At 44.9% G+C, this 25149-nt stretch overlaps 79 non-coding genes across 79 annotated transcripts; all 79 read left to right on the forward strand.

Annotated features, from left to right (window-relative positions):
- Positions 1-68: 68 nt before the first annotated feature.
- On the forward strand, positions 69-141 carry TRNAR-UCU (transfer RNA arginine (anticodon UCU)). Its single transcript has one exon. It is a non-coding gene; the product is annotated as a tRNA-Arg (tRNA).
- A 72-nt stretch (positions 142-213) lies between these two features.
- TRNAR-UCU (transfer RNA arginine (anticodon UCU)) lies at positions 214-286 on the forward strand. Its single transcript has one exon. It is a non-coding gene; the product is annotated as a tRNA-Arg (tRNA).
- Positions 287-358: 72 nt separating this feature from the next.
- TRNAR-UCU (transfer RNA arginine (anticodon UCU)) lies at positions 359-431 on the forward strand. Its single transcript has one exon. It is a non-coding gene; the product is annotated as a tRNA-Arg (tRNA).
- Positions 432-503: 72 nt separating this feature from the next.
- TRNAR-UCU (transfer RNA arginine (anticodon UCU)) lies at positions 504-576 on the forward strand. Its single transcript has one exon. It is a non-coding gene; the product is annotated as a tRNA-Arg (tRNA).
- Positions 577-648: 72 nt separating this feature from the next.
- TRNAR-UCU (transfer RNA arginine (anticodon UCU)) lies at positions 649-721 on the forward strand. The gene has a single exon. It is a non-coding gene; the product is annotated as a tRNA-Arg (tRNA).
- A 72-nt stretch (positions 722-793) lies between these two features.
- Positions 794-866, forward strand: TRNAR-UCU (transfer RNA arginine (anticodon UCU)). The gene has a single exon. It is a non-coding gene; the product is annotated as a tRNA-Arg (tRNA).
- A 72-nt stretch (positions 867-938) lies between these two features.
- Positions 939-1011, forward strand: TRNAR-UCU (transfer RNA arginine (anticodon UCU)). The gene has a single exon. It is a non-coding gene; the product is annotated as a tRNA-Arg (tRNA).
- Positions 1012-1083: 72 nt separating this feature from the next.
- TRNAR-UCU (transfer RNA arginine (anticodon UCU)) lies at positions 1084-1156 on the forward strand. Its single transcript has one exon. It is a non-coding gene; the product is annotated as a tRNA-Arg (tRNA).
- A 72-nt stretch (positions 1157-1228) lies between these two features.
- TRNAR-UCU (transfer RNA arginine (anticodon UCU)) lies at positions 1229-1301 on the forward strand. Its single transcript has one exon. It is a non-coding gene; the product is annotated as a tRNA-Arg (tRNA).
- A 72-nt stretch (positions 1302-1373) lies between these two features.
- On the forward strand, positions 1374-1446 carry TRNAR-UCU (transfer RNA arginine (anticodon UCU)). The gene has a single exon. It is a non-coding gene; the product is annotated as a tRNA-Arg (tRNA).
- Positions 1447-8563: 7117 nt separating this feature from the next.
- On the forward strand, positions 8564-8636 carry TRNAR-UCU (transfer RNA arginine (anticodon UCU)). Its single transcript has one exon. It is a non-coding gene; the product is annotated as a tRNA-Arg (tRNA).
- Positions 8637-8708: 72 nt separating this feature from the next.
- Positions 8709-8781, forward strand: TRNAR-UCU (transfer RNA arginine (anticodon UCU)). Its single transcript has one exon. It is a non-coding gene; the product is annotated as a tRNA-Arg (tRNA).
- Positions 8782-8853: 72 nt separating this feature from the next.
- TRNAR-UCU (transfer RNA arginine (anticodon UCU)) lies at positions 8854-8926 on the forward strand. Its single transcript has one exon. It is a non-coding gene; the product is annotated as a tRNA-Arg (tRNA).
- Positions 8927-8998: 72 nt separating this feature from the next.
- Positions 8999-9071, forward strand: TRNAR-UCU (transfer RNA arginine (anticodon UCU)). The gene has a single exon. It is a non-coding gene; the product is annotated as a tRNA-Arg (tRNA).
- Positions 9072-9143: 72 nt separating this feature from the next.
- Positions 9144-9216, forward strand: TRNAR-UCU (transfer RNA arginine (anticodon UCU)). The gene has a single exon. It is a non-coding gene; the product is annotated as a tRNA-Arg (tRNA).
- Positions 9217-9288: 72 nt separating this feature from the next.
- On the forward strand, positions 9289-9361 carry TRNAR-UCU (transfer RNA arginine (anticodon UCU)). Its single transcript has one exon. It is a non-coding gene; the product is annotated as a tRNA-Arg (tRNA).
- Positions 9362-9433: 72 nt separating this feature from the next.
- Positions 9434-9506, forward strand: TRNAR-UCU (transfer RNA arginine (anticodon UCU)). Its single transcript has one exon. It is a non-coding gene; the product is annotated as a tRNA-Arg (tRNA).
- A 72-nt stretch (positions 9507-9578) lies between these two features.
- TRNAR-UCU (transfer RNA arginine (anticodon UCU)) lies at positions 9579-9651 on the forward strand. Its single transcript has one exon. It is a non-coding gene; the product is annotated as a tRNA-Arg (tRNA).
- A 72-nt stretch (positions 9652-9723) lies between these two features.
- On the forward strand, positions 9724-9796 carry TRNAR-UCU (transfer RNA arginine (anticodon UCU)). The gene has a single exon. It is a non-coding gene; the product is annotated as a tRNA-Arg (tRNA).
- Positions 9797-9868: 72 nt separating this feature from the next.
- TRNAR-UCU (transfer RNA arginine (anticodon UCU)) lies at positions 9869-9941 on the forward strand. The gene has a single exon. It is a non-coding gene; the product is annotated as a tRNA-Arg (tRNA).
- Positions 9942-10013: 72 nt separating this feature from the next.
- TRNAR-UCU (transfer RNA arginine (anticodon UCU)) lies at positions 10014-10086 on the forward strand. The gene has a single exon. It is a non-coding gene; the product is annotated as a tRNA-Arg (tRNA).
- Positions 10087-10158: 72 nt separating this feature from the next.
- TRNAR-UCU (transfer RNA arginine (anticodon UCU)) lies at positions 10159-10231 on the forward strand. The gene has a single exon. It is a non-coding gene; the product is annotated as a tRNA-Arg (tRNA).
- Positions 10232-10303: 72 nt separating this feature from the next.
- On the forward strand, positions 10304-10376 carry TRNAR-UCU (transfer RNA arginine (anticodon UCU)). The gene has a single exon. It is a non-coding gene; the product is annotated as a tRNA-Arg (tRNA).
- A 72-nt stretch (positions 10377-10448) lies between these two features.
- On the forward strand, positions 10449-10521 carry TRNAR-UCU (transfer RNA arginine (anticodon UCU)). Its single transcript has one exon. It is a non-coding gene; the product is annotated as a tRNA-Arg (tRNA).
- Positions 10522-10593: 72 nt separating this feature from the next.
- TRNAR-UCU (transfer RNA arginine (anticodon UCU)) lies at positions 10594-10666 on the forward strand. Its single transcript has one exon. It is a non-coding gene; the product is annotated as a tRNA-Arg (tRNA).
- A 72-nt stretch (positions 10667-10738) lies between these two features.
- Positions 10739-10811, forward strand: TRNAR-UCU (transfer RNA arginine (anticodon UCU)). The gene has a single exon. It is a non-coding gene; the product is annotated as a tRNA-Arg (tRNA).
- Positions 10812-10883: 72 nt separating this feature from the next.
- Positions 10884-10956, forward strand: TRNAR-UCU (transfer RNA arginine (anticodon UCU)). Its single transcript has one exon. It is a non-coding gene; the product is annotated as a tRNA-Arg (tRNA).
- A 72-nt stretch (positions 10957-11028) lies between these two features.
- TRNAR-UCU (transfer RNA arginine (anticodon UCU)) lies at positions 11029-11101 on the forward strand. Its single transcript has one exon. It is a non-coding gene; the product is annotated as a tRNA-Arg (tRNA).
- A 72-nt stretch (positions 11102-11173) lies between these two features.
- On the forward strand, positions 11174-11246 carry TRNAR-UCU (transfer RNA arginine (anticodon UCU)). The gene has a single exon. It is a non-coding gene; the product is annotated as a tRNA-Arg (tRNA).
- A 72-nt stretch (positions 11247-11318) lies between these two features.
- On the forward strand, positions 11319-11391 carry TRNAR-UCU (transfer RNA arginine (anticodon UCU)). The gene has a single exon. It is a non-coding gene; the product is annotated as a tRNA-Arg (tRNA).
- Positions 11392-11454: 63 nt separating this feature from the next.
- Positions 11455-11527, forward strand: TRNAR-UCU (transfer RNA arginine (anticodon UCU)). The gene has a single exon. It is a non-coding gene; the product is annotated as a tRNA-Arg (tRNA).
- A 72-nt stretch (positions 11528-11599) lies between these two features.
- Positions 11600-11672, forward strand: TRNAR-UCU (transfer RNA arginine (anticodon UCU)). Its single transcript has one exon. It is a non-coding gene; the product is annotated as a tRNA-Arg (tRNA).
- A 72-nt stretch (positions 11673-11744) lies between these two features.
- Positions 11745-11817, forward strand: TRNAR-UCU (transfer RNA arginine (anticodon UCU)). The gene has a single exon. It is a non-coding gene; the product is annotated as a tRNA-Arg (tRNA).
- Positions 11818-11889: 72 nt separating this feature from the next.
- On the forward strand, positions 11890-11962 carry TRNAR-UCU (transfer RNA arginine (anticodon UCU)). Its single transcript has one exon. It is a non-coding gene; the product is annotated as a tRNA-Arg (tRNA).
- Positions 11963-12034: 72 nt separating this feature from the next.
- TRNAR-UCU (transfer RNA arginine (anticodon UCU)) lies at positions 12035-12107 on the forward strand. Its single transcript has one exon. It is a non-coding gene; the product is annotated as a tRNA-Arg (tRNA).
- Positions 12108-12179: 72 nt separating this feature from the next.
- Positions 12180-12252, forward strand: TRNAR-UCU (transfer RNA arginine (anticodon UCU)). Its single transcript has one exon. It is a non-coding gene; the product is annotated as a tRNA-Arg (tRNA).
- Positions 12253-12324: 72 nt separating this feature from the next.
- TRNAR-UCU (transfer RNA arginine (anticodon UCU)) lies at positions 12325-12397 on the forward strand. Its single transcript has one exon. It is a non-coding gene; the product is annotated as a tRNA-Arg (tRNA).
- Positions 12398-12469: 72 nt separating this feature from the next.
- Positions 12470-12542, forward strand: TRNAR-UCU (transfer RNA arginine (anticodon UCU)). Its single transcript has one exon. It is a non-coding gene; the product is annotated as a tRNA-Arg (tRNA).
- A 72-nt stretch (positions 12543-12614) lies between these two features.
- On the forward strand, positions 12615-12687 carry TRNAR-UCU (transfer RNA arginine (anticodon UCU)). The gene has a single exon. It is a non-coding gene; the product is annotated as a tRNA-Arg (tRNA).
- A 72-nt stretch (positions 12688-12759) lies between these two features.
- On the forward strand, positions 12760-12832 carry TRNAR-UCU (transfer RNA arginine (anticodon UCU)). Its single transcript has one exon. It is a non-coding gene; the product is annotated as a tRNA-Arg (tRNA).
- A 72-nt stretch (positions 12833-12904) lies between these two features.
- TRNAR-UCU (transfer RNA arginine (anticodon UCU)) lies at positions 12905-12977 on the forward strand. Its single transcript has one exon. It is a non-coding gene; the product is annotated as a tRNA-Arg (tRNA).
- A 72-nt stretch (positions 12978-13049) lies between these two features.
- Positions 13050-13122, forward strand: TRNAR-UCU (transfer RNA arginine (anticodon UCU)). The gene has a single exon. It is a non-coding gene; the product is annotated as a tRNA-Arg (tRNA).
- A 72-nt stretch (positions 13123-13194) lies between these two features.
- TRNAR-UCU (transfer RNA arginine (anticodon UCU)) lies at positions 13195-13267 on the forward strand. Its single transcript has one exon. It is a non-coding gene; the product is annotated as a tRNA-Arg (tRNA).
- Positions 13268-13484: 217 nt separating this feature from the next.
- TRNAR-UCU (transfer RNA arginine (anticodon UCU)) lies at positions 13485-13557 on the forward strand. The gene has a single exon. It is a non-coding gene; the product is annotated as a tRNA-Arg (tRNA).
- Positions 13558-13629: 72 nt separating this feature from the next.
- Positions 13630-13702, forward strand: TRNAR-UCU (transfer RNA arginine (anticodon UCU)). The gene has a single exon. It is a non-coding gene; the product is annotated as a tRNA-Arg (tRNA).
- Positions 13703-13774: 72 nt separating this feature from the next.
- Positions 13775-13847, forward strand: TRNAR-UCU (transfer RNA arginine (anticodon UCU)). The gene has a single exon. It is a non-coding gene; the product is annotated as a tRNA-Arg (tRNA).
- A 72-nt stretch (positions 13848-13919) lies between these two features.
- TRNAR-UCU (transfer RNA arginine (anticodon UCU)) lies at positions 13920-13992 on the forward strand. Its single transcript has one exon. It is a non-coding gene; the product is annotated as a tRNA-Arg (tRNA).
- A 72-nt stretch (positions 13993-14064) lies between these two features.
- TRNAR-UCU (transfer RNA arginine (anticodon UCU)) lies at positions 14065-14137 on the forward strand. Its single transcript has one exon. It is a non-coding gene; the product is annotated as a tRNA-Arg (tRNA).
- Positions 14138-14209: 72 nt separating this feature from the next.
- TRNAR-UCU (transfer RNA arginine (anticodon UCU)) lies at positions 14210-14282 on the forward strand. The gene has a single exon. It is a non-coding gene; the product is annotated as a tRNA-Arg (tRNA).
- Positions 14283-14354: 72 nt separating this feature from the next.
- Positions 14355-14427, forward strand: TRNAR-UCU (transfer RNA arginine (anticodon UCU)). Its single transcript has one exon. It is a non-coding gene; the product is annotated as a tRNA-Arg (tRNA).
- A 72-nt stretch (positions 14428-14499) lies between these two features.
- TRNAR-UCU (transfer RNA arginine (anticodon UCU)) lies at positions 14500-14572 on the forward strand. Its single transcript has one exon. It is a non-coding gene; the product is annotated as a tRNA-Arg (tRNA).
- A 63-nt stretch (positions 14573-14635) lies between these two features.
- On the forward strand, positions 14636-14708 carry TRNAR-UCU (transfer RNA arginine (anticodon UCU)). The gene has a single exon. It is a non-coding gene; the product is annotated as a tRNA-Arg (tRNA).
- Positions 14709-14925: 217 nt separating this feature from the next.
- Positions 14926-14998, forward strand: TRNAR-UCU (transfer RNA arginine (anticodon UCU)). The gene has a single exon. It is a non-coding gene; the product is annotated as a tRNA-Arg (tRNA).
- Positions 14999-15070: 72 nt separating this feature from the next.
- TRNAR-UCU (transfer RNA arginine (anticodon UCU)) lies at positions 15071-15143 on the forward strand. Its single transcript has one exon. It is a non-coding gene; the product is annotated as a tRNA-Arg (tRNA).
- A 72-nt stretch (positions 15144-15215) lies between these two features.
- On the forward strand, positions 15216-15288 carry TRNAR-UCU (transfer RNA arginine (anticodon UCU)). Its single transcript has one exon. It is a non-coding gene; the product is annotated as a tRNA-Arg (tRNA).
- A 72-nt stretch (positions 15289-15360) lies between these two features.
- TRNAR-UCU (transfer RNA arginine (anticodon UCU)) lies at positions 15361-15433 on the forward strand. Its single transcript has one exon. It is a non-coding gene; the product is annotated as a tRNA-Arg (tRNA).
- A 63-nt stretch (positions 15434-15496) lies between these two features.
- TRNAR-UCU (transfer RNA arginine (anticodon UCU)) lies at positions 15497-15569 on the forward strand. The gene has a single exon. It is a non-coding gene; the product is annotated as a tRNA-Arg (tRNA).
- Positions 15570-15641: 72 nt separating this feature from the next.
- TRNAR-UCU (transfer RNA arginine (anticodon UCU)) lies at positions 15642-15714 on the forward strand. Its single transcript has one exon. It is a non-coding gene; the product is annotated as a tRNA-Arg (tRNA).
- A 72-nt stretch (positions 15715-15786) lies between these two features.
- On the forward strand, positions 15787-15859 carry TRNAR-UCU (transfer RNA arginine (anticodon UCU)). The gene has a single exon. It is a non-coding gene; the product is annotated as a tRNA-Arg (tRNA).
- A 72-nt stretch (positions 15860-15931) lies between these two features.
- Positions 15932-16004, forward strand: TRNAR-UCU (transfer RNA arginine (anticodon UCU)). The gene has a single exon. It is a non-coding gene; the product is annotated as a tRNA-Arg (tRNA).
- A 72-nt stretch (positions 16005-16076) lies between these two features.
- Positions 16077-16149, forward strand: TRNAR-UCU (transfer RNA arginine (anticodon UCU)). The gene has a single exon. It is a non-coding gene; the product is annotated as a tRNA-Arg (tRNA).
- Positions 16150-16221: 72 nt separating this feature from the next.
- On the forward strand, positions 16222-16294 carry TRNAR-UCU (transfer RNA arginine (anticodon UCU)). Its single transcript has one exon. It is a non-coding gene; the product is annotated as a tRNA-Arg (tRNA).
- Positions 16295-16511: 217 nt separating this feature from the next.
- On the forward strand, positions 16512-16584 carry TRNAR-UCU (transfer RNA arginine (anticodon UCU)). Its single transcript has one exon. It is a non-coding gene; the product is annotated as a tRNA-Arg (tRNA).
- A 72-nt stretch (positions 16585-16656) lies between these two features.
- TRNAR-UCU (transfer RNA arginine (anticodon UCU)) lies at positions 16657-16729 on the forward strand. The gene has a single exon. It is a non-coding gene; the product is annotated as a tRNA-Arg (tRNA).
- A 72-nt stretch (positions 16730-16801) lies between these two features.
- Positions 16802-16874, forward strand: TRNAR-UCU (transfer RNA arginine (anticodon UCU)). Its single transcript has one exon. It is a non-coding gene; the product is annotated as a tRNA-Arg (tRNA).
- A 72-nt stretch (positions 16875-16946) lies between these two features.
- TRNAR-UCU (transfer RNA arginine (anticodon UCU)) lies at positions 16947-17019 on the forward strand. Its single transcript has one exon. It is a non-coding gene; the product is annotated as a tRNA-Arg (tRNA).
- A 72-nt stretch (positions 17020-17091) lies between these two features.
- On the forward strand, positions 17092-17164 carry TRNAR-UCU (transfer RNA arginine (anticodon UCU)). The gene has a single exon. It is a non-coding gene; the product is annotated as a tRNA-Arg (tRNA).
- Positions 17165-17236: 72 nt separating this feature from the next.
- On the forward strand, positions 17237-17309 carry TRNAR-UCU (transfer RNA arginine (anticodon UCU)). Its single transcript has one exon. It is a non-coding gene; the product is annotated as a tRNA-Arg (tRNA).
- A 72-nt stretch (positions 17310-17381) lies between these two features.
- Positions 17382-17454, forward strand: TRNAR-UCU (transfer RNA arginine (anticodon UCU)). The gene has a single exon. It is a non-coding gene; the product is annotated as a tRNA-Arg (tRNA).
- A 72-nt stretch (positions 17455-17526) lies between these two features.
- TRNAR-UCU (transfer RNA arginine (anticodon UCU)) lies at positions 17527-17599 on the forward strand. Its single transcript has one exon. It is a non-coding gene; the product is annotated as a tRNA-Arg (tRNA).
- A 63-nt stretch (positions 17600-17662) lies between these two features.
- TRNAR-UCU (transfer RNA arginine (anticodon UCU)) lies at positions 17663-17735 on the forward strand. Its single transcript has one exon. It is a non-coding gene; the product is annotated as a tRNA-Arg (tRNA).
- A 72-nt stretch (positions 17736-17807) lies between these two features.
- Positions 17808-17880, forward strand: TRNAR-UCU (transfer RNA arginine (anticodon UCU)). The gene has a single exon. It is a non-coding gene; the product is annotated as a tRNA-Arg (tRNA).
- A 72-nt stretch (positions 17881-17952) lies between these two features.
- On the forward strand, positions 17953-18025 carry TRNAR-UCU (transfer RNA arginine (anticodon UCU)). Its single transcript has one exon. It is a non-coding gene; the product is annotated as a tRNA-Arg (tRNA).
- Positions 18026-18097: 72 nt separating this feature from the next.
- Positions 18098-18170, forward strand: TRNAR-UCU (transfer RNA arginine (anticodon UCU)). The gene has a single exon. It is a non-coding gene; the product is annotated as a tRNA-Arg (tRNA).
- Positions 18171-18242: 72 nt separating this feature from the next.
- TRNAR-UCU (transfer RNA arginine (anticodon UCU)) lies at positions 18243-18315 on the forward strand. The gene has a single exon. It is a non-coding gene; the product is annotated as a tRNA-Arg (tRNA).
- A 72-nt stretch (positions 18316-18387) lies between these two features.
- TRNAR-UCU (transfer RNA arginine (anticodon UCU)) lies at positions 18388-18460 on the forward strand. Its single transcript has one exon. It is a non-coding gene; the product is annotated as a tRNA-Arg (tRNA).
- Positions 18461-18532: 72 nt separating this feature from the next.
- On the forward strand, positions 18533-18605 carry TRNAR-UCU (transfer RNA arginine (anticodon UCU)). Its single transcript has one exon. It is a non-coding gene; the product is annotated as a tRNA-Arg (tRNA).
- Positions 18606-18677: 72 nt separating this feature from the next.
- On the forward strand, positions 18678-18750 carry TRNAR-UCU (transfer RNA arginine (anticodon UCU)). Its single transcript has one exon. It is a non-coding gene; the product is annotated as a tRNA-Arg (tRNA).
- Positions 18751-18967: 217 nt separating this feature from the next.
- On the forward strand, positions 18968-19040 carry TRNAR-UCU (transfer RNA arginine (anticodon UCU)). The gene has a single exon. It is a non-coding gene; the product is annotated as a tRNA-Arg (tRNA).
- Positions 19041-25149: the final 6109 nt, after the last annotated feature.

A 25149-nucleotide genomic window follows, 5' to 3' on the forward strand; every position in this document is an offset into this window, starting at 1 on the left:
CTCTTTCGCTGAGAAGCATCGTTTTCCGGACTTGCTGCGGTGGAATTTCCAAAATCGACAAGGTCATCGTCTCTGTGGTGTAGTGGATAGCACATCGGACTTCTAATCCGAAGGTCCTGGGATCGATCCCCAGCAGAGATGTCGCCTCTTTCGCTGAGAAGCATCGTTTTCCGGACTTGCTGCGGTGGAATTTCCAAAATCGACAAGGTCATCGTCTCTGTGGTGTAGTGGATAGCACATCGGACTTCTAATCCGAAGGTCCTGGGATCGATCCCCAGCAGAGATGTCGCCTCTTTCGCTAAGAAGCATCGTTTTCCGGACTTGCTGCGGTGGAATTTCCAAAATCAACAAGGTCATCGTCTCTGTGGTGTAGTGGATAGCACATCGGACTTCTAATCCGAAGGTCCTGGGTTCGATCCCCAGCAGAGATGTGGCCTATTTCGCTGAGAAGCATCGTTTTCCGGACTTGCTACGGTGGAATTTCCAAAATCAATTAGGTCATCGTCTCTGTGGTGTAGTGGATAGCACATCGGACTTCTAATCCGAAGGTCCTGGGTTCGATCCCCAGCAGAGATGTAGCTTCTTTTGCAGAGAAGCATCGTTTTCCGGACTTGCTGCGGCGGAATTTCCAAAACCATTAAGGCCATCGTCTCTGTGGTGTAGTGGATGGCACATCGGACTTCTAATCCGAAGGTCCTGGGTTCGATCCCCAGCAGAGATGTAGCTTCTTTTGCAGAGAAGCATCGTTTTCCGGACTTGCTGCGGCGGAATTTCCAAAACCATTAAGGCCATCGTCTCTGTGGTGTAGTGGATGGCACATCGGACTTCTAATCCGAAGGTCTTGGGTTCGATCCCCAGCAGAGATGTCGCCTCTTTCGCTGAGAAGCATCGTTTTCCGGACTTGCTGCGGTGGAATTTCCAAAATCGACAAGGTCATCGTCTCTGTGGTGTAGTGGATAGCACATCGGACTTCTAATCCGAAGGTCCTGGGATCGATCCCCAGCAGAGATGTCGCCTCTTTCGCTAAGAAGCATCGTTTTCCGGACTTGCTGCGGTGGAATTTCCAAAATCAACAAGGTCATCGTCTCTGTGGTGTAGTGGATAGCACATCGGACTTCTAATCCGAAGGTCCTGGGTTCGATCCCCAGCAGAGATTTCGCCTCTTTCGCTAAGAAGCATCGTTTTCCGGACTTGCTGCGGTGGAATTTCCAAAATCAACAAGGTCATCGTCTCTGTGGTGTAGTGGATAGCACATCGGACTTCTAATCCGAAGGTCCTGGGTTCGATCCCCAGCAGAGATGTAGCTTCTTTTGCAGAGAAGCATCGTTTTCCGGACTTGCTACGGTTGAATTTCCAAAATCAATTAGGTTATCGTCTCTGTGGTGTAGTGGATAGCACATCGGACTTCTAATCCGAAGGTCCTGGGTTCGATCCCCAGCAGAGATGTTTCCTATTTCTCTGAGAAGCATCGTTTTCCGGACTTGCTACGGTTGAATTTCCAAAATCAATTTGTAATGCTTAAAATGCTTAAAACTAGGCATATATAAACATCTTTGGCTAAAATATCTATTGTAAGGACCGAGGGTAGAGGGTCCCAAATACTTACAGTTCAAAGGCGCTGGTCGCCCGCGGGTGAAAGTATTTGGCCTTGAGCAAGCGATGCTTCTTTGGCCGAGATGCTCGCTAGTTCCCCCGTAATTGAACTTGCCAACTAGCCGCCACTGCGAGGAAATTCTCAGTAAAGTCCCTCGCCTTTTTCTTGTATTCCATTGCTCCATTTATAGTATTGTTAGACTCCCCCACTTTCGATGCCTGTTTTATTACGTTTTATTACTTAGAATGCCATACCCTTCGTTTTAAATATTTTTAGTGTGTGTTAGTGTGTGATTTATTGTTGTGTACCCCTTGTCGGTCTTTTTGTAGTTACCCCGTGACATGTGTGTTTGTGTGCGACCATATCTTTTGCTTCGCAAGGACGAAAGATAAATACGAACTATAGTTTATGGTGTCGGACACAAGAGCGTGGGTTGAAAGCCGTGATCTTCGGAGAAGTGTCATCACCCGAGTGGTGATTGGGCACTGTTAATTGCGCGTTTGGGTCACATGACCCAGAACGCATAAATAGAGCAGTTTTGGGCGCGAAACGGTGTGTGCCGGACGAGCAGTGAACGGAACCACGTCCGAGGTCGTTAAGAGCGACTCGGTTTAATAAAAAGTTAAAGTGACGGCACCGGTGACTTTCCTAAAACTAGTCGATATGACAAAGTATAGTCTCACGCGTATACAACGATATAAATAATAAAAAAAGGAACCAACAGCATCTACGCCATGTTGCCCACGTCAACATTACTCACCAACCTCTAAAAACGGCTCAGGAACCTGCAGGTCGCCACCGATCAGAAGCACAGCGTGCCCGCTCTCACCATGAACTCCTAAGTTTGATTTTATGTTTATAGTTGTTTATAGTTGAGTCTCAATAGAGACTCAACGTCTAATCCTCATGTCACAAACTATTTTAATTCACTACCTGTATTTGTATATATTTGCTAGAGCTCTAGTTATTCCTTTTGTCGTTCGGTCGTGCATAGTGGGAAGTACTTCCAGGTTAGGTTACCATGTTTAATATGTTTAGTGTTTGTTTATGTATTTAATGTTTACGTCCCCTTGTTATTAATTTTAAGTATTAACTGTTTATTCTAACGACCCCCTTTTGTTTATCTTCCAATATTAAAATTAAGATTAATGCCAGATCCTCGTTTCAGTGTATTTACTGTAAGCTCACATATCATACCCCTAGACAACTAACTGACCGATGTTTCGTTTAAACCCGCTAACTCCAATACCAGTGGTGGTTAGGCGGATGAGTACCCGGAGTAAAGTTTGGTAATGTGTTAACCCGTTTGTGTAGTGCTTCTCCCGAAGCCTTGGTTCTTCGTAGGTATCCCCGTATGTTTGGGTGGGAACCTATAAAGCTAGTCTGTTTGTTGGATTGGGAATCAGGGAAAAGAGTGGGAAGTTACGTCACAAATTGGGGGTCCGTCCGGGATAATAGTGTTAAGTGCGTTTGTTGATAAGTATGAGTTAATTGGTAACTAAGAAACCCCCACAGCTAGCTTGTATGATATTGGTAAGTTTAGTGTTTTTTTTTTGTTCGCCAATGCTACCTACAGGACGCATGCTTTGATTTGAAAATTAACAATTTAAAAATTGAGAGGTATTTAAAATTTGAGAGGTATTACGACTCGGCCTTTATTGTTTTGCTTAATTTTGCCCAGCTGTATGAGTACCTATATTTTGTTTCTTTATTGTTTTGATTAATTTGCCCACCTGCATGAGTACCTTTAGTCGTTTCGATACTGACTTCATTGAAGCCCAAAAACGCAGTCGTAGAGAGCGTTACGAGAAAAGAAATTATCTCCCTCCTACCAGTATGCCGTTAAGCAGGACCCCTATAGGCACTCCACGAAGGAGTCGCAGTGTGTCTCCACGTTCATCTGATAACCTAGTTTTACCGTTGGCAGGCTTTGTGCTTAACTCCCCCCTCACTAGCGTACCTATTGTTGTAACGGCAACCCCTCCGATGAATGTATCTGCTGGCGGGAGTTTGGCCACTCAGTCTCAAGTCACTCCGTCCCATATGGCCGGAGGCGGTATAAGTTCAGGAAATATATTTGTTCCTATACCCCCCACCCCACCTAGTGTATTAGATCAGATTTTAAACCAACTAACTCAGTTGAGCAGTGATAATAAAATACTCCATCAGGAGATAGCCCAGCTTAAGAGTCAAAATGCCATAAGACCACAAGCCCCCTCCTTAACTATTTTGCCCTCGCATAACCCTACGGGTCTACCTTTCCCTCCAAACCCCCCTTCTTTAACGTCCGTCGGGTCATCTTCCAACCAAGCGCCGACGAATTCCACGGCCAGTGTATTCACCCCTCATCCTTTCGCCAGCCCGTTCTTCCCGTTTACCGCTCCTACGAGCGCCGCAACTTTCGCAGGAAACCCCGTAGATGCCGGCCCGAAAGATTTTCTGCGCCGTGCGAGACAAGTCTGTATAACAAATAGTATCCCCGAAGATGCTTTTGTTCAAAGATACATCCCCTCGATGCTGACAGGCCCCGCGTTGGACTGGTTTTACTCGGAGCCCTCTTTCACGTCTTGGGACGATTTTGATAATAGAATTAGGTGTGCGTTTGAGCGGTCAGGTAATGACGAGTTTGTTAAAGATAAGATCGCGGAGCGTATTCAAAAACCTCAAGAGACTGTTTGTGAATTTGCAACGCAAATGCAGAAGTTTTTCGTGCAACTACATGTTCCTTTGGCGGGTAGAGAACAAGCTAGGCTTGTTTACCGAAACTTACGCTGTGATATTAAGAAACTATTGCTAACAAAAAAATATGACAAACTTAGAGACCTCCTAGATGACGCCATGATGGCGGAGAAATTTAATCGCGATGAATCCCAATCGCAGACTGGTGGACAGAAGACGGCTAGTACTGTTAAGCCCTCATTAAATCCCCAAGCTAATAGTTTTGCCCCCCGGTATGCTCCTCGCTCGAGTGCACCCGTTCTAAAGTGCAATAACTGTGGCCGAATGGGGCACAAGTCGGAAGAATGTAGAAGTGGTACGACACCCGTTAATTATTTTAATAAAGACGGGACGTATTACAACCCGAATATGAAGTGCTTTATCTGTGAACAGGTTGGACATCGGGCTAGATTTTGCAATAATGTTAAAAAGGATTCGGGAAACGATCAGGCGGGTGGCGAGAGGTCCGGCGCGTCGCCGCCTGCGCGAAAACAATAGACAGTGATGCGTCGGGCACGGGACCAATTAGTCAGTCAGATTTTCAAATTGGTCAGGACTTTTTAAAAATTTATTTGGGGTCGATCCCGTGTCTCGCGTTAGTTGATCCTGGCTCAACTGATACAATAATTAATAGCGCTTTTAGACCCCTATTAGAGAAAAGTGGTCACCCCACTTTGAATAAAATTTCCGCCTTAAGGCAGCCGGATGGCTCGTTATTAGAAACCGACGGATCCATTTGCCTTCCGTTCGGTCTACCAAAAAAACAATTAACCTTCGAAGCTTCTTACGCGACTGGAATAGGCTACGAGTGCATTTTGGGACGAGATATGTTGTACGCAACGGGTATGATAGTAGATTTTGGAAGCGGGAAATTTCGTTGGCCAGAAAGTATGAATGTATATAAATTTCAGTCTGATTGTCACAGTCTCTCTAAGGTTTACGCGCTTTCTTCTGCCCGTTTAGGTGTAGCTCGTCCCAGAAACACGGTCGATTACGAAGGGGTTAGGAAAGCTCTCGAAACGTCCCCCCTTCAAGGCGAACAACAAGAAATTCTCGAAGAATTGGTATATCAGTACAAACCAATTTTCTCTACGGTGCCCGGTCGAACGTCGCGGGTGGAGCATTATATAGAAGTCGGGGATAGTAGACCCCTCGCATGTCCCCCCTATCGCTTTTCCCCCGCCAAGCGCGCGCAGTTGGATACGCAAATTGACGAAATGCTGGAGCAAGATGTTATAGAACCTTCGGACGGCCCTTGGGCTGCCCCCACGCTGCTCGTTAGTAAGAAAGACGGCACTTGGAGACTGTGCATCGACTATAGGAAGTTAAATAATATCACGCGGAAGGATGCTTATCCGTTGCCGCGCATAGATGACATTTTAGATAGCCTTAACAAACCGAATTTTATAACCACGCTAGATATGAGAAGTGGCTATTGGCAAGTTCCCCTGCATGAATCACATCGAGATATGGCGGCTCTCGTTACCCATAGAGGTCTCTTTCGACCCAAAGTTTTAATGTTCTGGTTAACAGGGGCGCCAGCTACCTTCCAGAGGATGGTAAACAACTTATTCGGAGATCTAGCCGGTAGTGGTGTATGCGCGTATTTGGACGATATCATTATCGCGTCCGCCGACTTTGAATCCCATATCAAAACCCTCGAAGTAGTTTTTAATCGTTTGTTAGAGGCAGGCCTTACGGTGAAGGCATCTAAAACACAGTTTTGCCAGAATGAGTGCAAAATCCTGGGTCATGTAGTTACCAGTTCAGGGATAAGAGTGGACCCCGAGAAAACGTTTACAATGAGCCAGTTTCCCCGCCCCCGCAACCTTAAGCAATTGCGCAGCTTCCTGGGAATGGCGAGTTATTACCGCCGGTTCATAGAACACTTTGCCAAGATAGCAAACCCGTTAACCTCCCTGCTCCATAAGGACCGTACATGGAATTGGACAGAGGACCAGGAAAGGGCCTTTGAAACCCTAAAAGGCAAATTGTCGTCGGCCCCAATTTTAAGTACCCCAGATTATGACCATAAGTTTGTTATTTACTCCGACGCGTCCTTAACGGGACTCGGAGCTGTTCTCACGCAGAATATCGACGGTAAAAAGAGCGTGGTGCAATACGCTAGTCGTTCGCTCAGCAATACCGAGCAGAAATACTCTACGACTGAGAGAGAGTGTCTTGGCGTCTTATATGCGGTCGAGAAATTTAGACCTTATATAGAAGGAGCCCATTTCGAGGTATTTACGGACCACTCCGCAATTAAATGGCTCCACAGTGCACCCGACCCCACCGGCAAGTTTGCGCGCTGGAATTCCCGTTTACAAGCCTTTGATTTTAGCATCCATCACGTGCCCGGTGTTAAAAATGTAGTCGCCGATACTTTATCGCGCATCCCCGCTAAAGAGCCTAACATAGCCGCGCTTAAGAAGGTAGGACCCCAAGAAACGAAGTCTGTTGTCCGTTTGAATGTGAAATTCCCCAAGGTAGAATTTTAAGACCTAGGGACCCCATTACAAAGAGAGTCGTACGTCGGCCTTGAGTCTTTTATTGGGGATAAATTAAGTTTGTAGGATGGTTGATTTAGTTTGATTATTAAGTGTAATTTGGTGCACCTGTATATAGCATTGCAGCGTTGTTAATATTTTTGTTTGACATGTAATTTAGTCTACTATGTATAGCATGGTCTCACGAGGTCGTTGCGACTTAAAGTGGGGAGGAGTTGTAATGCTTAAAATGCTTAAAACTAGGCATATATAAACATCTTGGGCTAAAATATCTATTGTAAGGACCGAGGGTAGAGGGTCCCAAATACTTACAGTTCAAAGGCGCTGGTCGCCCGCGGGTGAAAGTATTTGGCCTTGAGCAAGCGATGCTTCTTTGGCCGAGATGCTCGCTAGTTCCCCCGTAATTGAACTTGCCAACTAGCCGCCACTGCGAGGAAATTCTCAGTAAAGTCCCTCGCCTTTTTCTTGTATTCCATTGCTCCATTTATAGTATTGTTAGACTCCCCCACTTTCGATGCCTGTTTTATTACGTTTTATTACTTAGAATGCCATACCCTTCGTTTTAAATATTTTTAGTGTGTGTTAGTGTGTGATTTATTGTTGTGTACCCCTTGTCGGTCTTTTTGTAGTTACCCCGTGACATGTGTGTTTGTGTGCGACCATATCTTTCGCTTCGCAAGGACGAAAGATAAATACGAACTATAGTTTATGGTGTCGGACACAAGAGCGTGGGTTGAAAGCCGTGATCTTCGGAGAAGTGTCATCACCCGAGTGGTGATTGGGCACTGTTAATTGCGCGTTTGGGTCACATGACCCAGAACGCATAAATAGAGCAGTTTTGGGCGCGAAACAGTGTGTGCCGGACGAGCAGTGAACGGAACCACGTCCGAGGTCGTTAAGAGCGACTCGGTTTAATAAAAAGTTAAAGTGACGGCACCGGTGACTTTCCTAAAACTAGTCGATATGACAAAGTATAGTCTCACGCGTATACAACGATATAAATAATAAAAAAAGGAACCAACAGCATCTACGCCATGTTGCCCACGTCAACATTACTCACCAACCTCTAAAAACGGCTCAGGAACCTGCAGGTCGCCACCGATCAGAAGCACAGCGTGCCCGCTCTCACCATGAACTCCTAAGTTTGATTTTATGTTTATAGTTGTTTATAGTTGAGTCTCAATAGAGACTCAACGTCTAATCCTCATGTCACAAACTATTTTAATTCACTACCTGTATTTGTATATATTTGCTAGAGCTCTAGTTATTCCTTTTGTCGTTCGGTCGTGCATAGTGGGAAGTACTTCCAGGTTAGGTTACCATGTTTAATATGTTTAGTGTTTGTATATGTATTTAATGTTAACGTCCCCTTGTTATTAATTTTTAGTATTAACTGTTTATTCTAACGACCCCCTTTTGTTTATCTTCCAATATTAAAATTAAGATTAATGCCAGATCCTCGTTTCAGTGTATTTACTGTAAGCTCACATATCATACCCCTAGACAACTAACTGACCGATGTTTCGTTTAAACCCGCTAACTCCAATACCAGTGGTGGTTAGGCGGATGAGAACCCGGAGTAAAGTTTGGTAATGTGTTAACCCGTTTGTGTAGTGCTTCTCCCGAAGCCTTGGTTCTTCGTAGGTATCCCCGTATGTTTGGGTGGGAACCTATAAAGCTAGTCTGTTTGTTGGATTGGGAATCAGGGAAAAGAGTGGGAAGTTACGTCACAAATTAGGTTATCGTCTCTGTGGTGTAGTGGATAGCACATCGGACTTCTAATCCGAAGGTCCTGGGTTCGATCCCCAGCAGAGATGTCACCTCTTTCGCTAAGAAGCATCGTTTTCCGGACTTGCTGCGGTGGAATTTCCAAAATCAACAAGGTCATCGTCTCTGTGGTGTAGTGGATAGCACATCGGACTTCTAATCCGAAGGTCCTGGGTTCGATCCCCAGCAGAGATGTAGCTTCTTTTGCAGAGAAGCATCGTTTTCCGGACTTGCTGCGGCGGAATTTCCAAAACCATCAAGGCCATCGTCTCTGTGGTGTAGTGGATGGCACATCGGACTTCTAATCCGAAGGTCCTGGGTTCGATCCCCAGCAGAGATGTCGCCTCTTTCGCTAAGAAGCATCGTTTTCCGGACTTGCTGCGGTGGAATTTCCAAAATCAACAAGGTCATCGTCTCTGTGGTGTAGTGGATAGCACATCGGACTTCTAATCCGAAGGTCCTGGGTTCGATCCCCAGCAGAGATGACGCTTCTTTTGCAGAGAAGCATCGTTTTCCGGACTTGCTGCGGTGGAATTTCCAAAATCAACAAGGTCATCGTCTCTGTGGTGTAGTGGATAGCACATCGGACTTCTAATCCGAAGGTCCTGGGTTCGATCCCCAGCAGAGATGTGGCCTATTTCGCTGAGAAGCATCGTTTTCCGGACTTGCTACGGTGGAATTTCCAAAATCAATTAGGTCATCGTCTCTGTGGTGTAGTGGATAGCACATCGGACTTCTAATCCGAAGGTCCTGGGTTCGATCCCCAGCAGAGATGTGGTGTATTTCTCTGAGAAGCATCGTTTTCCGGACTTGCTACGGTTGAATTTCCAAAATCAATTAGGTTATCGTCTCTGTGGTGTAGTGGATAGCACATCGGACTTCTAATCCGAAGGTCCTGGGTTCGATCCCCAGCAGAGATGTCGCCTCTTTCGCTAAGAAGCATCGTTTTCCGGACTTGCTGCGGTGGAATTTCCAAAATCAACAAGGTCATCGTCTCTGTGGTGTAGTGGATAGCACATCGGACTTCTAATCCGAAGGTCCTGGGTTCGATCCCCAGCAGAGATGTGGTGTATTTCTCTGAGAAGCATCGTTTTCCGGACTTGCTACGGTTGAATTTCCAAAATCAATTAGGTTATCGTCTCTGTGGTGTAGTGGATAGCACATCGGACTTCTAATCCGAAGGTCCTGGGTTCGATCCCCAGCAGAGATGTGGCCTATTTCGCTGAGAAGCATCGTTTTCCGGACTTGCTACGGTGGAATTTCCAAAATCAATTAGGTCATCGTCTCTGTGGTGTAGTGGATAGCACATCGGACTTCTAATCCGAAGGTCCTGGGTTCGATCCCCAGCAGAGATGTCGCCTCTTTCGCTAAGAAGCATCGTTTTCCGGACTTGCTGCGGTGGAATTTCCAAAATCAACAAGGTCATCGTCTCTGTGGTGTAGTGGATAGCACATCGGACTTCTAATCCGAAGGTCCTGGGTTCGATCCCCAGCAGAGATGTGGTGTATTTCTCTGAGAAGCATCGTTTTCCGGACTTGCTACGGTTGAATTTCCAAAATCAATTAGGTTATCGTCTCTGTGGTGTAGTGGATAGCACATCGGACTTCTAATCCGAAGGTCCTGGGTTCGATCCCCAGCAGAGATGTCACCTCTTTCGCTGAGAAGCATCGTTTTCCGGACTTGCTGCGGTGGAATTTCCAAAATCAACAAGGTCATCGTCTCTGTGGTGTAGTGGATAGCACATCGGACTTCTAATCCGAAGGTCCTGGGTTCGATCCCCAGCAGAGATGTCACCTCTTTCGCTAAGAAGCATCGTTTTCCGGAATTGCTGCGGTGGAATTTCCAAAATCAACAAAGTCATCGTCTCTGTGGTGTAGTGGATAGCACATCGGACTTCTAATCCGAAGGTCCTGGGTTCGATCCCCAGCAGAGATGTAGCTTCTTTTGCAGAGAAGCATCGTTTTCCGGACTTGCTGCGGCGGAATTTCCAAAACCATCAAGGCCATCGTCTCTGTGGTGTAGTGGATGGCACATCGGACTTCTAATCCGAAGGTCCTGGGTTCGATCCCCAGCAGAGATGTCGCCTCTTTCGCTAAGAAGCATCGTTTTCCGGACTTGCTGCGGTGGAATTTCCAAAATCAACAAGGTCATCGTCTCTGTGGTGTAGTGGGTAGCACGTCGGACTTCTAATCCGAAGGTCCTGGGTTCGATCCCCAACAGAGATGTAGCCTCTTTCGCTGAGAAGAATCATTTTCCGGACTTGCTGCGGTGGAATTTTCAAAATCAACAAGGTCATCGTCTCTGTGGTGTAGTGGATAGCACATCGGACTTCTAATCCGAAGGTCCTTGGTTCGATCCCCAACAGAGATGTCGCCTCTTTCGCTAAGAAGCATCGTTTTCCGGACTTGCTGCGGTGAAATTTCCAAAAAAAATAAGGTCATCGTCTCTGTGGTGTAGTGGATAGCACATCGGACTTCTAATCCGAAGGTCCTGGGTTTGATCCCCAGCAGAGATGTCGCTTCTTTTGCAGAGAAGCATCGTTTTCCGGACTTGCTGCGGTGGAATTTCCAAAATCAACAAGGTCATCGTCTCTGTGGTGTAGTGGATAGCACATCGGACTTCTAATCCGAAGGTCCTGGGTTCGATCCCCAGCAGAGATGTCGCTTCTTTTGCAGAGAAGCATCGTTTTCCGGACTTGCTGCGGTGGAATTTCCAAAATCAACAAGGTCATCGTCTCTGTGGTGTAGTGGATAGCACATCGGACTTCTAATCCGAAGGTCCTGGGTTCGATCCCCAGCAGATATGTCGCCTATTTCGCTGAGAAGCATCGTTTTCCGGACTTGCTACGGTGGAATTTCCAAGGTCATCGTCTCTGTGGTGTAGTGGATAGCACATCGGACTTCTAATCCGAAGGTCCTGGGTTCGATCCCCAGCAGAGATGTCGCCTCTTTCGCTGAGAAGCATCGTTTTCCGGACTTGCTGCGGTGGAATTTTCAAAATCAACAAGGACATCGTCTCTGTGGTGTAGTGGATAGCACATCGGACTTCTTATCCGAAGGTCCTGGGTTGGATCCCCAGCAGAGATGTCGCCTCTTTCGCTAAGAAGCATCGTTTTCCGGACTTGCTGCGGTGGAATTTCCAAAATAAATAAGGTCATCGTCTCTGTGGTGTAGTGGATAGAACTTCGGACTTCTAATCCGAAGGTCCTGGGTTCGATCCCCAGCAGAGATGTCGCCTCTTTCGCTGAGAAGCATCGTTTTCCGGACTTGCTGCGGTGGAATTTCCAAAATCGACAAGGTCATCGTCTCTGTGGTGTAGTGGATGGCACTTCGGACTTCTAATCCGAAGGTCCTGGGTTCGATCCCCAGCAGAGATGACGCTTCTTTTGCAGAGAAGCATCGTTTTCTGGACTTGCTGCGGTGGAATTTCCAAAATCGACAAGGTCATCGTCTCTGTGGTGTAGTGGATAGCACATCGGACTTCTAATCCGAAGGTCCTGGGTTCGATCCCCAGCAGAGATGTGGCCTATTTCTCTGAGAAGCATCGTTTTCCGGACTTGCTACGGTTGAATTTCCAAAATCAATTAGGTTATCGTCTCTGTGGTGTAGTGGATAGCACATCGGACTTCTAATCCGAAGTTCCTGGGTTCGATCCCCAGCAGAGATGTCGCCTCTTTCGCTAAGAAGCATCGTTTTCCGGACTTGCTGCGGTGGAATTTCCAAAATCAACAAGGTCATCGTCTCTGTGGTGTAGTGGATAGCACATCGGACTTCTAATCCGAAGGTCCTGGGTTCGATCCCCAGCAGAGATGACGCTTCTTTTGCAGAGAAGCATCGTTTTCCGGACTTGCTGCGGTGGAATTTCCAAAATCAACAAGGTCATCGTCTCTGTGGTGTAGTGGATAGCACATCGGACTTCTAATCCGAAGGTCCTGGGTTCGATCCCCAGCAGAGATGTGGCCTATTTCGCTGAGAAGCATCGTTTTCCGGACTTGCTACGGTGGAATTTCCAAAATCAATCAGGTCATCGTCTCTGTGGTGTAGTGGATAGCACATCGGACTTCTAATCCGAAGGTCCTGGGTTCGATCCCCAGCAGAGATGTCGCCTCTTTCGCTAAGAAGCATCGTTTTCCGGACTTGTTGCGGTGGAATTTCCAAAATCAACAAGGTCATCGTCTCTGTGGTGTAGTGGATAGCACATCGGACTTCTAATCCGAAGGTCCTGGGTTCGATCCCCAGCAGAGATGTGGTGTATTTCTCTGAGAAGCATCGTTTTCCGGACTTGCTACGGTTGAATTTCCAAAATCAATTAGGTTATCGTCTCTGTGGTGTAGTGGATAGCACATCGGACTTCTAATCCGAAGGTCCTGGGTTCGATCCCCAGCAGAGATGTCACCTCTTTCGCTAAGAAGCATCGTTTTCCGGACTTGCTGCGGTGGAATTCCCAAAATCAACAAGGTCATCGTCTCTGTGGTGTAGTGGATAGCACATCGGACTTCTAATCCGAAGGTCCTGGGTTCGATCCCCAGCAGAGATGTCACCTCTTTCGCTAAGAAGCATCGTTTTCCGGACTTGCTGCGGTGGAATTTCCAAAATCAACAAGGTCATCGTCTCTGTGGTGTAGTGGATAGCACATCGGACTTCTAATCCGAAGGTCCTGGGTTCGATCCCCAGCAGAGATGTAGCTTCTTTTGCAGAGAAGCATCGTTTTCCGGACTTGCTGCGGCGGAATTTCCAAAACCATCAAGGCCATCGTCTCTGTGGTGTAGTGGATGGCACATCGGACTTCTAATCCGAAGGTACTGGGTTCGAACCCCAACAGAGATGTAGCCTCTTTCGCTGAGAAGAATCGTTTTCCGGACTTGCTGCGGTGGAATTTTTAAAATCAACAGGGTCGTCGTCTCTGTGGTGTAGTGGATAGCACATCGGACTTCTAATCCGAAGGTCCTGGGTTCGATCCCCAACAGAGATGTCGCCTCTTTCGCTAAGAAGCATCGTTTTCCGGACTTGCTGCGGTGGAATTTCCAAAAGCAACAAGGTCATCGTCTCTGTGGTGTAGTGGGTAGCACGTCGGACTTCTAATCCGAAGGTCCTGGGTTCGATCCCCAACAGAGATGTAGCCTCTTTCGCTGAGAAGAATCATTTTCCGGACTTGCTGCGGTGGAATTTTCAAAATCAACAAGGTCATCGTCTCTGTGGTGTAGTGGATAGCACATCGGACTTCTAATCCGAAGGTCCTTGGTTCGATCCCCAACAGAGATGTCGCCTCTTTCGCTAAGAAGCATCGTTTTCCGGACTTGCTGCGGTGAAATTTCCAAAATAAATAAGGTCATCGTCTCTGTGGTGTAGTGGATAACACATCGGACTTCTAATCCGAAGGTCCTGGGTTCGATCCCCAGCAGAGATGTCGCTTCTTTTGCAGAGAAGCATCGTTTTCCGGACTTGCTGCGGTGGAATTTCCAAAATCAACAAGGTCATCGTCTCTGTGGTGTAGTGGATAGCACATCGGACTTCTAATCCGAAGGTCCTGGGTTCGATCCCCAGCAGAGATGTCACCTCTTTCGCTAAGAAGCATCGTTTTCCGGACTTGCTGCGGTAGAATTTCCAAAATCAACAAGGTCATCGTCTCTGTGGTGTAGTGGATAGCACATCGGACTTCTAATCCGAAGGTCCTGGGTTCGATCCCCAGCAGATATGTCGCCTATTTCGCTAAGAAGCATCGTTTTCCGGACTCGCTGCGGTGGAATTTCCAAAATAAATAAGGTCATCGTCTCTGTGGTGTAGTGGATAACACATCGGACTTCTAATCCGAAGGTCCTGGGTTCGATCCCCAGCAGAGATGACGCTTCTTTTGCAGAGAAGCATCGTTTTCTGGACTTGCTGCGGTGGAATTTCCAAAATCGACAAGGTCATCGTCTCTGTGGTGTAGTGGATAGCACATCGGACTTCTTATCCGAAGGTCCTGGGATCGATCCCCAGCAGAGATGTCGCCTCTTTCGCTGAGAAGCATCGTTTTCCGGACTTGCTGCGGCCGAATTTCCAAGGTTATCGTCTCTGTGGTGTAGTGGATAGCACATCGGACTTCTAATCCGAAGGTCTTGGGTTCGATCCCCAGCAGAGATGTCGCCTCTTTCGCTGAGAAGCATCGTTTTCCGGACTTGCTGCGGTGGAATTTTCAAAATCAACAAGGACATCGTCTCTGTGGTGAAGTGGATAGCACATCGGACTTCTTATCCGAAGGTCCTGGGTTGGATCCCCAGCAGAGATGTCGCCTCTTTCGCTAAGAAGCATCGTTTTCCGGACTTGCTGCGGTGGAATTTCCAAAATAAATAAGGTCATCGTCTCTGTGGTGTAGTGGATAGCACTTCGGACTTCTAATCCGAAGGTCCTGGGCTCGATCCCCAGCAAAGATGTCGCCTCTTTCGCTGAGAAGCATCGTTTTCCGGACTTGCTGCGGTGGAATTTCCAAAATCAACAAGGTCATCGTCTCTGTGGTGTAGTGGATAGCACATCGGACTTCTAATCCGAAGGTCCTGGGTTCGATCCCCAGCAGATATGTCGCCTATTTCGCTAAGAAGCATCGTTTTCCGGACTCGCTGCGGTGGAATTTCCAAAATAAATAAGGTCATCGTCTCTGTGGTGTAGTGGATAACACATCGGACTTCTAATCCGAAGGTCCTGGGTTCGATCCCCAGCAGAGATGACGCTTCTTTTGCAGAGAAGCATCGTTTTCTGGACTTGCTGCGGTGGAATTTCCAAAATTGACAAGGTCATCGTCTCTGTGGTGTAGTGGATAGCACATCGGACTTCTTATCCGAAGGTCCTGGGATCGATCCCCAGCAGAGATGTCGCCTCTTTCGCTGAGAAGCATCGTTTTCCGGACTTGCTGCGGCCGAATTTCCAAGGTCATCGTCTCTGTGGTGTAGTGGATAGCACATCGGACTTCTAATCCGAAGGTCCTGGGTTCGATCCCCAGCAGAGATGTCGCCTCTTTCGCTGAGAAGCATCGTTTTCCGGACTTGCTGCGGTGGAATTTTCAAAATCAACAAGGACATCGTCTCTGTGGTGTAGTGGATAGCACATCGGACTTCTTATCCGAAGGTCCTGGGTTGGATCCCCAGCAGAGATGTCGCCTCTTTCGCTAAGAAGCATCGTTTTCCGGACTTGCTGCGGTGGAATTTCCAAAATAAATAAGGTCATCGTCTCTGTGGTGTAGTGGATAGCACTTCGGACTTCTAATCCGAAGGTCCTGGGTTCGATCCCCAGCAGAGATGTCGCCTCTTTCGCTGAGAAGCATCGTTTTCCGGACTTGCTGCGGTGGAATTTCCAAAATCGACAAGGTCATCGTCTCTGTGGTGTAGTGGATGGCACTTCGGACTTCTAATCCGAAGGTCCTGGGTTCGATCCCCAGCAGAGATGACGCTTCTTTTGCAGAGAAGCATCGTTTTCTGGACTTGCTGCGGTGGAATTTCCAAAATCGACAAGGTCATCGTCTCTGTGGTGTAGTGGATAGCACATCGGACTTCTAATCCGAAGTACCTGGGTTCGATCCCCAGCAGAGATGTCGCCTCTTTCGCTAAGAAGCATCATTTTCCGGACTTGCTGCGGTGGAATTTCCAAAATCAACAAGGTCATCGTCTCTGTAGTGTAGTGGATAGCACATCGGACTTCTAATCCGAAGGTCCTGGGTTCGATCCCCAGCAGAGATGTAGCTTCTTTTGCAGAGAAGCATCGTTTTCCGGACTTGCTGCGGCGGAATTTCCAAAACCATCAAGGCCATCGTCTCTGTGGTGTAGTGGATGGCACATCGGACTTCTAATCCGAAGGTACTGGGTTCGATCCCCAACAGAGATGTAGCCTCTTTCGCTGAGAAGAATCGTTTTCCGGACTTGCTGCGGTGGAATTTTTAAAATCAACAAGGTCGTCGTCTCTGTGGTGTAGTGGATAGCACATCGGACTTCTAATCCGAAGGTCCTGGGTTCGATCCCCAACAGAGATGTCGCCTCTTTCGCTAAGAAGCATCGTTTTCCGGACTTGCTGCGGTGGAATTTCCAAAAGCAACGAGGTCATCGTCTCTGTGGTGTAGTGGGTAGCACGTCGGACTTCTAATCCGAAGGTCCTGGGTTCGATCCCCAACAGAGATGTAGCCTCTTTCGCTGAGAAGAATCGTTTTCCGGACTTGCTGCGGTGGAATTTTCAAAATCAACAAGGTCATCGTCTCTGTGGTGTAGTGGGTAGCACGTCGGACTTCTAATCCGAAGGTCCTGGGTTCGATCCCCAGCAGAGATGTAGCTTCTTTTGCAGAGAAGCATCGTTTTCCGGACTTGCTGCGGTGGAATTTTCAAAATCAACAAGGTCATCGTCTCTGTGGTGTAGTGGATAGCACATCGGACTTCTAATCCGAAGGTCCTGGGTTCAATCACCAACAGAGATGTCGCCTCTTTCGCTAAGAAGCATCGTTTTCCGGACTTGCTGCGGTGGAATTTCCAAAATCAACAAGGTCATCGTCTCTGTGGTGTAGTGGGTAGCACATCGGACTTCTAATCCGAAGGTCCTGGGTTCGATCCCCAGCAGAGATGTCGCCTATTTCGCTGAGAAGCACCGTTTTCCGGACTTGCTACGGCGGAATTTCCAAAATCAGCAAGGTCATCGTCTCTGTGGTGAAGTGGATAGCACATCGGACTTCTAATCCGAAGGTCCTGGGTTCGATCCCCAGCAGAGATGTCGCCTCTTTCGCTATGAAGCATCGTTTTCCGGACTTGCTGCGGTGGAATTTCCAAAATCGACAATGTCATTGTCTCTGTGGTGTAGTGGATAGCACATCGGACTTCTAATCCGAAGGTCCTGGGTTCGATCCCCAGCAGATATGTCGCCTCTTTCGCTGAGAAGCATCGTTTTCCGGACTTGCTACGGTGGAATTTTCAAAATCAACAAGGACATCGTCTCTGTGGTGTAGTGGATAGCACATCGGACTTCTAATCCGAAGGTCCTGGGTTCGATCCCCAGCAGATATGTCGCCTATTTCGCTGAGAAGCATCGTTTTCCGGACTTGCTACGGTGGAATTTCCAAGGTCATCGTCTCTGTGGTGTAGTGGATAGCACATCGGACTTCTAATCCGAAGGTCCTGGGTTCGATCCCCAGCAGAGATGTCGCCTCTTTCGCTGAGAAGCATCGTTTTCCGGACTTGCTGCGGTGGAATTTTCAAAATCAACAAGGACATCGTCTCTGTGGTGTAGTGGATAGCACATCGGACTTCTTATCCGAAGGTCCTGGGTTGGATCCCCAGCAGAGATGTCGCCTCTTTCGCTAAGAAGCATCGTTTTCCGGACTTGCTGCGGTGGAATTTCCAACATAAATAAGGTCATCGTCTCTGTGGTGTAGTGGATAGCACTTCGGACTTCTAATCCGAAGGTCCTGGGTTCGATCCCCAGCAGAGATGTCGCCTCTTTCGCTGAGAAGCATCGTTTTCCGGACTTGCTGCGGTGGAATTTCCAAAATCGACAAGGTCATCGTCTCTGTGGTGTAGTGGATGGCACTTCGGACTTCTAATCCGAAGGTCCTGGGTTCGATCCCCAGCAGAGATGACGCTTCTTTTGCAGAGAAGCATCGTTTTCTGGACTTGCTGCGGTGGAATTTCCAAAATCGACAAGGTCATCGTCTCTGTGGTGTAGTGGATAGCACATCGGACTTCTAATCCGAAGGTCCTGGGTTCGATCCCCAGCAGAGATGTGGCCTATTTCTCTGAGAAGCATCGTTTTCCGGACTTGCTACGGTTGAATTTCCAAAATCAATTAGGTTATCGTCTCTGTGGTGTAGTGGATAGCACATCGGACTTCTAATCCGAAGTTCCTGGGTTCGATCCCCAGCAGAGATGTCGCCTCTTTCGCTAAGAAGCATCGTTTTCCGGACTTGCTGCGGTGGAATTTCCAAAATCAACAAGGTCATCGTCTCTGTGGTGTAGTGGATAGCACATCGGACTTCTAATCCGAAGGTCCTGGGTTCGATCCCCAGCAGAGATGACGCTTCTTTTGCAGAGAAGCATCGTTTTCCGGACTTGCTGCGGTGGAATTTTCAAAATCAGCAAGTTCATCGTCTCTGTGGTGTAGTGGATAGCACATCGGACTTCTAATCCGAAGGTCCTGGGTTCGATCCCCAACAGAGATGTCGCTTCTTTTGCAGAGAAGCATCGTTTTCCGGACCTGCTACGGTGGAATTTCCAAAATCAACAAGGTCATCGTCTCTATTATGTTGTGGATAGCACATCGGACTTCTATTCCGAAGGTCCTGGGTTCGATCCCCAGCAGAGATATCGCTTCTTTTGCAGAGAAGCATCGTTTTCCGGACTTGCTGCGGCGGAATTTCCAAAATCAAGAAGCTCATCGTCTCTGTGGTGTAGTGGATAGCACATCGGACTTCTAATCCGAAGGTCCTGGGTTCGATCCCCAGCAGAGATGTAGCTCCTTTTGCTGAGAAGCATCGTTTTTAAAATGCGTATTTTTAGTGTGTATACGTTAATCTGCGTTGGATTTATTAAAAAAAAAACATATTTTGCTTAATTATTTATATTTAAGACTAGTTAAGACTAGTATTTTATCGAACTATAAAATACTTAAATTTTAAGTATTAAGGAGCTACTAAAAAATTTGGGTAGGCGGAGTGGTTAGCACTTTCGCCTCGCAGCAAGAGGAGCCGGGTTCGATCCTAGTTTGTGGCACTGGATGAAAACTCGCAACAGCTCCTTCCTTGTTGAGATTGCAAGTTATCTCCCGACTGGTTTAAGGGGTTTTCCCTCGAGATCTTCGGTTTGCCCTTCCATTAAAACTTGTTGAGGTTAACGGTAATAGTTAGTGTAGGCTCGAACGCGTAGCATGCGAGGCTTGTAACCCGGCCACCTGAATTAATGGCTTTAAAAGTCGCTTGATGACTTAGGCCTAAGGTGGTACCAAGGGTATTAGCCTAGCTGATTATTATTAATATTATTATTATTAAAATTCGTAAAATAATATTCATTCTAATTCTGTCCACGGGGACCAAAGGTGGGCACTTTTTGCTCACTCACGTGGAAAAACCAGTATCTGAACAGGAAATATCAATAAACGAGGGTTCATATTTTTTTGTTCTTCCGAAACCGCGATCCATACTGTAACGAATTAACGTTATTTTTAGAGAAAAAAACGTTTAGAGGTTGGTTAGTCAAAAATCGAGATAGGAATGAATGTTAAATGATTTTTTAAATGTCAATATAGAAAGAGCAAATTGTCGACGATCAGGTTTAAAATTTAGGACTGCGATAAAATATTACTTACTCATTGAAACTTTTCGTCTGCCGCCTAGCGTTCAAAAACCACAAATTCTAAAACCGTGAAAAATTTCATGATTTTTCTGAAATTCACAAATAACAACGATCTTCCCTGAGAGAGTACATACTGAATATTTCACATTTCTAGAAGGTATAGGTTTTGAGAAAAATGCCTCGGCCAATCAAATGAAGACACCCTCTTATTGGGCTGTAACGGTTTTTATTCATAAAATGGCTGGTTCACCCCTAAAAGCTGGTTCCCTTTAAACGTTCAAAATATTTTTACACGAGCCAGTGGTGACAAGTGGCACATCGCATCCACCTGGAGATGAAATTCGAACGCCCGACCTACGTCATGGAATTTCCCCCGAAAATGTGTTCCTCATAGGAGGTCGGGAAGAAAAAAATAGAAAAGGCCCAGAAAAAGAAGAGAGGGTCAGAGTCAGAGGGTGCAGAGCTGGTCACCAACTAGATTAGTCGAGCTACGTTCTCTCTTAAAAAAATGAAGCTAAGTCCTCGTGAAAAAGTAATGCGCGAGTGAAGTGAAGCAACGTGGTACGAGTGGTACGCTGAAAAGTGTAACAGCCAAGAGACGCTGATGTGTCGTTCTGCCAAGGACCGAATTATTTCGCTGGAATCCAGATTCTCCAGATCGCTGAACTAAAATACGATACCGTATAAACATTTACGTAACTTAGGGAACCAGCCAATATCATAATTTTAGTTTTAAGTTAGCTGACTGTTTTGGTTAAATTAGTTTTAAGTCGGGTTTTTAAAGTTTGAATATGTTTTATTATGAGTGTGCAAATAAACATTTTATTATATCTTAATGTCGACGCTTTCATTACACTAACAAGGAGACTACCCGAGGTGTTACCATTGAGTTGGGAATATTAATCTAGAGATCCAATCAAATCTGCTCCCCGCGAAACAAGTGTTTGAAAAATACGAATGCGCCGTCTGCTCTAAAATGACGAGCAAACGTTATCATATGACCCGTGGCGCCATCCATTATTTTGAAGAAAAAAAATATTTTTGCTTGAAAACGCGTCTTATTTGGACGAATCATTGAGAGATAGACGGCGCCACGGGTAGAATGATAACGTTTTCTCGTCATTTGGGACGCCGATGGGAGCAGACGACAGTATTCTTATTTTTAAAAACTTGTTTCTTGAAATACTGAAATCCGACGTTTCGATTGGACATCTAGATTAATATTCCCAACTCAAAAAAATTTTTCGTTGCCATGGCAAAACCGTTGCCCATTGAATAAAATCCCTATAGGATTTTTCAAGTTACATGAAGGTCTACCCGTGCCCCGGGTTTGAACAAAATCGGCTTATATTACGTACACCAAGCAGTAGCGGCGCTAAGGGTAGGCTGATGTATGCTATAGCCTACCTGAGATTTTGGCAGGGGCCACATATTTCCAATGAGAGGGCCACATATTTACGAAATTCCAGTCATTTTCCATGAAATCGGCGTTGGTTTCTTTATTCTCCACACAAATGTAAGTGACTTCGGTCGGCGCAGTAGCGACATCTCTCCTTGTGCACTCGAATAATTATAAGCAATAAATTCGTTCATAGGTGGCGGCATTATACAGCGCGCAAACCTAAAAGCCGAAATAATACAGGCGCGCATCGCCCGCCCGCCAGCGTTGCCAGATGTACGATAATTATAGTACGTGTCGATAATTTTGAGGAATTTTTGGCTGCGTACTATAATTTCAACTGTGTACTATATAGTACGCTATTTTCCGATAATTTCGCTTTGCCGTACTATAGTATACTATATTTTTCGACGGAGGGACGGAGAGACTCTAGACTTTTACCCTCTCAGTAGAGTCGGTAGGATTTTTCGGGAGTTCGGAACTCGATGTATGCAAATAACCTGAACTGAACTCTTGAATAGCTTGTTATCATTTGACACTTGTGTGAGTGTCAAAGTTGGCCGTGAATTTCTAAAGAGGTGGAAACCAAAGACTATATTAATGAAAAATGCTTTTATCAAAGCAGTTTAAAGGTAATTTATGAGGGGGGGGGTGAGTTGGTACCTAGAAAGGTACAGATATTGCTTTAGATTTTAAGAGATATTTTTTGCAATTACTTTCAAAAGCCAAATATATTTTATTACAATCCCTCAATTTTCCTCTCCTTTTCACAAATTGATATTCATATTTATCAGATGGAAATGTATATATTTTAAAACCCTTTCCATAAATTTGAGCCTTGAAACTGTAACAGGAAACTGATAAAATATTAAATTACAAAGGAGTACGCTTGTACATCCAGGCTTCTCTATTCGGGGGGGGGGGACTATTTTGGAAATCACTCACTTTTGAAAGGTTGAGCTTTTTCCATATGAAAATAGCGAAAAGAGACACAGCAAAATACACCTATTCCAAATAACGAAACCTTCATACTCATAGGAAGCAGAGTTTTACTTTAATAACCTTATATCTAGCCCTTTGTTTTAAAACAGTCGTCTGCTACGGTGTCGTCACTACTTTGAATAAATACATAAGTGCATAGTTGTTATAAAGTAATTATCATGCTTTTTTATTTGTATTTAATTAATATGTAAGCGAGTTTTACTTTCATTTATTTATAAATTCTGTCTGTTAGTTTGCATTTTATAATATTTTAAAATAAAGTGGCACTTGGTTTTTATTGTTATGTTTAGGGCTTGATATTGCTTAAAACTTGTTGTACTATGCTACCCAATAAATTAACTCCAGTTCACTATTATACTTGAAAACTATTAAATTTATAATATTTTCACATTAAATTAGAGTTAGAATCATGACCAACAAGATGCTAGCCGGTGGTTTGTGACTTGGGTATTAGCTTAGCTGATTATTATTTTTATTATTGGTATAAAAATCCTGATCAGTTCTCATCTTTTTCTGGATAATACTGGAAAACATAACACTCCCCTTATAGAGTTGCAGTCTCTCTCACATCTCAATGGGTGGAGATCAATACTAAATTAATCATCAAATTAGGGGCTATGTAGTTGATAATATTCTTGATTAGGTAGATTATAAAACATTTATACCTTTTTTGGTGAGTTGCAACAAATTAAATGGTCAACTTACAGGTAATCCTTTGTAATTTAATATTTTATCAGTTTCCTGTTACAGTTTCAAGGCTCAAATTTATGGAAAGGGTTTTAAAATATATACATTTCCATCTGATAAATATTAATATCAATTTGTGAAAAGGAGAGGAAAATTGATGAAATTTAATAAAATATATTTGGCTTTTGAAAGTAATTGCAAAAAATATCTCTTAAAATCTAAAGCCATATCTGTACCTTTCTAGGTACCAACTCACCCCCCCCCCCCCCCCTAGGGCTCGGTGTCGGTAAACGTTTAACCGTAACTAAGACACAAACGAATTTTTTCGAAAAATATTTCTTTGAATAAAAATGTTGTTAATATTTTTCGATCTATTTTATTCGTATAATTTGATTAATACGTATATTTTTTTAAATAAAGTTATCTTTTGATGTAATTATTAGCAAATATGTTCAATAGTTTTTTTCTTAGTTCAACTATTATCCAATAATCTAAAATTCACCTAAGGTTTTTTTTCAACCAAAAAATTAAAATATTCTATCACTTTTTGGCCAAAACTTTATTTGATTATCTTCCGTGAGTTTTTCTTTATTTATAGTTGGTAATATTTAAAAAATTCATATTTATCAATTACCGGAAAAAAAATCTTTAGACTTTTGGTTTCTTATCGTACTAAAAAAAAAACGATTTTTAAAACTTATGCGCAAGGTAGTTGAAAAAAATATTTCACGTTTAATTGTTGCGATTAACCATGGCTGAAACGTATGGGGCGCCAAACCGGAAAAAACTAAATAACATTTCTAGAAATATTTTAACACTTCTAGGAATATTTTAACACTTCTAGTATAGGAATATTTTCAAACTCTAGGAATATTTTCAAACTCTAGGAATATTTTCAAACTCTAGGAATATTTTCAAACTCTATCAATTTTAAGAATCCTATATATTTTAATAGACTTTCTATAGATATTTTAAAGCGTTTCCTAGTTATTTTAAGAGAGACGTTTCCTACATATTTTACGGACATAGAATATTTTTCGGCAAAACGCGGGACAGAAAGCAGCGCTTGTAGTTTCCAATCGGAGAGTTGAGTGTGAACACTGTAAAGGCGAACTCTGATGGTACTTGTACCGTTGATGGGATGGTTCTTGTACCGTTAATGGGGTGGTTCTTGTACAATTGATGGGATGGTACTTGTACCATTGATGGGACGGTTCTTGTACCGTTAATGGGATGGTTCTTGTACCGTTAATGGGGTGGTTCTTGTACCATTGATGGGATGGTTCTTGTACCGTTGATGGGATGGTTCTTGTACCGTTAATGGGGCGGTTCTTGTACCTTTGATGGGATGGTACTTGTACCGTTAATGGGGTGGTTCTTGTACCATTGATGGGATGGTTCTTGTACCGTTGATGGGATGGTTCTTGTACCGTTAATGGGGTGGTTCTTGTACCATTGATGGGATGGTACTTGTACCATTGATGGGATGGTTCTTGTACCGTTGATGGGATGGTTCTTGTACCGTTGATGGGATGGTTCTTGTACCGTTGATGGGATGGTACTTGTACCATTGATGTGATGGTACTTGTACCATTGATGGGATGGTACTTGTACCATTGATGGGATGGTTCTTGTACCATTGATGGGATGGTTCTTGTACCATTGATGGGATGGTACTTGTACCATTGATGGGATGGTTCTTGTACCGTTAATGCGGTGGTTCTTGTACCATTGATGGGATGGTACTTGTACCGTTGATGGGATGGTTCTTGTACCGTTAATGGGGTGGTTCTTGTACCATTGATGGGATGGTACTTGTACCATTGATGGGATGGTTCTTGTACAATTGATGGGATGGTTCTTGTACCATTGATGGGATGTATTTGTACCATTGATGGGATGGTACTTGTACCATTGATGTGATGGTACTTGTACCATTGATGGGATGGTTCTTGTACCATTGATGGGATGGTTCTTGTACCATTGATGGGATGGTACTTGTACCATTGATGGGATGGTTCTTGTACCGTTAATGCGGTGGTTCTTGTACCATTGATGGGATGGTTCTTGTACCGTTGATGGGATGGTTCTTGTACCGTTAATGGGGTGGTTCTTGTACCATTGATGGGATGGTACTTGTACCATTGATGGGATGGTTCTTGTACCGTTGATGGGATGGTTC

This window comes from Leiobunum rupestre, chromosome 7, assembly GCF_980474605.1.
Source record: "Leiobunum rupestre chromosome 7, qqLeiRupe1.1.hap1, whole genome shotgun sequence".
Lineage (NCBI taxonomy): Eukaryota > Metazoa > Arthropoda > Arachnida > Opiliones > Sclerosomatidae > Leiobunum > Leiobunum rupestre.